This window comes from Electrophorus electricus, chromosome 21, assembly GCF_041902795.1.
Source record: "Electrophorus electricus isolate QZ-2024a chromosome 21, ASM4190279v1, whole genome shotgun sequence".
NCBI classification, from domain to species: Eukaryota; Metazoa; Chordata; class Actinopteri; order Gymnotiformes; family Gymnotidae; genus Electrophorus; species Electrophorus electricus.
In genome coordinates this window covers 16,159,915-16,162,500 of record NC_137517.1, presented here as the reverse complement: position 1 = coordinate 16,162,500, position 2,586 = coordinate 16,159,915, and the positions used below count along the sequence as shown (strand labels likewise).

Here is a 2,586-nt window from a genome sequence, read left to right as displayed (position 1 = left end):
ACATGAGGTCAATGGTCAAAGCCCGATCCGTATCTCGAGTACTTCGAACCTCAAGTTCGGCTCGGCTTGAAATACCTTGCTTCAGGGCTCATGGACGACAAGCATCGAGACCATTTTCTGTCCTGGCTCCAAGATGGTGGAATGAACTCCCACTTGCTGTCCAGACAGCAGAGTCCCTTGCAGTCTTCAAACACAGACTGAAGACCCATCTATTTGTAGAATATTTAAAGGACAACTGACACTGCTCCCATATTGACTGACTAAATGAGTACTTATTGTAGGGTAGTGTTTATGTTGTTTGTTGTTTAACAAACTCTAGCACATTGTTTACAGTATTCTAGTTCATTGGTATGTTTGGTTCTAACCTACTGTACTGTACTAGGATATATTCTATGAGTAAATGACAAAGCACTTGTGTAAGTTGTTCTGGATAAGAGCGTCTGCTAAATGTCATAAATGTAAAATGTTATCATGTAGACACACACAACCAGAGCATGAGCAGCTTGATGGAGAACTGGATGTAACAATGAGCTCATAGAAAACTCTATAGGGACTGTGACTGATTAACATTACTGATGTAAACCAATAAGAATTAGACCTATTTCACCCCTACACAATATAGCAGTCAGGTACCAGTCTAGTGTGTGTGTGTGTGTGTGTGTGTGTGTGTGTGTGTGTAATGGTAATTGAGCTTGTGTACAGAGTCCGATCCCTGACTGATGGGTGTGTGTTCATGTCTGATCTTTCTGTCCTATTCTCTGTCTCACAGTATCCGGCCACTATTGAGGTGATGTGGTCTGAGTCTCCCACACAGAGAAGAGGATGAACAAACACACATAATTCATCATATGATTCTCCATGGTAACGTGTGTTAGTGTGAATATGTGTGAACATGACTGCAGCACAGGGCTGTGTGTCCTCCCCATGTCTTCCAGCTTCTAGACACCACACACACCTGACCTGGACGTTACACACACACACACACACACACACACACACACACACACACACACACACACACACACACACACACACACACACACACACACACACACACACCTGATCTGATCTGAAACTCTGCTGCCTTCCTGTTCTCTGGTGCTCATTAGTTTGAAGTTTACAGAGATAATCAAAACTAAACCTACATATGAGTGTAAAGGAAAAAAAAATGTACAGTTTTATACTTTCCCCAAATTACCCCATAAAAACACATTTGTAACATTATGAGGCCACCATCATGGATAATTGAAATTGATTTCTTCCTTTGAGTGTGAAACTCTACAAGAAAAACAGAAGATGTGTCTGGTAGACTTATGTCTTTGATGATGATGTGTATGACAGAGTTATGTGGATGTTGATTTGGTTCTGCTTCGAACTTTAATGTGTAAATACCACCTGAATTTAAAATGCTGTCTGCAGTAAGTGAAGATGTAGGAGTGTTCTTATGAAAGGCAGTGGGTATAATGGCTTCTACTACTAACTAGTTACATTAGTTTAATTTCTCCAGTGTACCAATAAACAACACTGCATTCACACAGATTATGGATGTAACCCTTAATATTGTATCATATAAGCAGCAGTAAACCTCTAACCCAACCGTAAAGTGCTGTTGTTTGTTTATTTATACACAAAAATGTACATTCTATATGGGACTATCAAGTTAGAAGGAGGAACCAAGAGAGGGGATGTGGAAATCCATCACGAAGCCATAACGGACTGAGAATTACTGGACACGCCATTAGAGTGTCGTTCTGACACAAGAGCTCCTGCTAACCAGTGGCCTCCCAGTAAGATTTTGTGAAACTAACCCTATATTCAGGACTCTCATACACAGACTCAAACATGGTTTTGCACAACAATAATAGCTGCAGCCAATTTTTGTTATCCTGAATGGGAGATCTCCATAGCCGTGAAGAATATATGGGGGGTGGGAATAAAATAAAATAATAAAAAAGAAAAAATAAATAATAATAATTTCTATATATATAAACTGAGAGAGAGAGAGAGAGAGAGAGAGAGAGAGAGAGAGAGAGAGAGAGAGAGCATTTTTTTTCCATCAGTCTACTTCCTGTATTTCACCATTTGGGTTGCAAACCCATAACAACATCTTTGGGACCAGAACTGCACCTAAATATTGAGTGTGTGTGTGAGTTTCCTCTATGGACACTGTGTCTGTTCAGTAGAAACACTCACATTGTTCAGAGCAAATAGAAGTTTTGGAGGAGACGTGATCAATCTGGCATTTCTGCAGTCATGTGCGTTTATTTGGGAAATTCTAAAGTATTCCTCACAGAAAGGTGCGCACACAGTATTTTACTGCAAACATGAAGAAAAACTACATCAGAATTCATAAGTCCAGTTTGGTTCATGTAACGCCATCTATTGGCTAATGGAGGAACAGCTCTCCTTAAGCTCTATGGTTGCTAGGCAACAGGCGCTTGTTTGGAGACTTGAACGAGGAAGTAGGAAAGAACATCTATAACATCTCCCTGAGCCAAGCCATTGTTCCTCAGTGCTTCAAGGCCACTTCTGTTGTGCCACTGCCAAAAAAAGTCACCAGCATTAACACTCAACGACTACTGCCCC

General features: G+C 40.6%; 1 pseudogene across 1 annotated transcript in view; it reads left to right on the top strand.

Annotated features, from left to right (window-relative positions):
- Nucleotides 1-1,603, top strand: part of LOC113569311 (NACHT, LRR and PYD domains-containing protein 3-like) — a 28,825-nt pseudogene extending 27,222 nt beyond the window's left edge. Inside the window, exon 21 of the transcript XR_014119240.1 lies at nt 770-1,603. The product of XR_014119240.1 is annotated as an NACHT, LRR and PYD domains-containing protein 3-like (transcript). The remainder of the gene's footprint in view (nt 1-769) is intronic.
- Nucleotides 1,604-2,586: the final 983 nt, after the last annotated feature.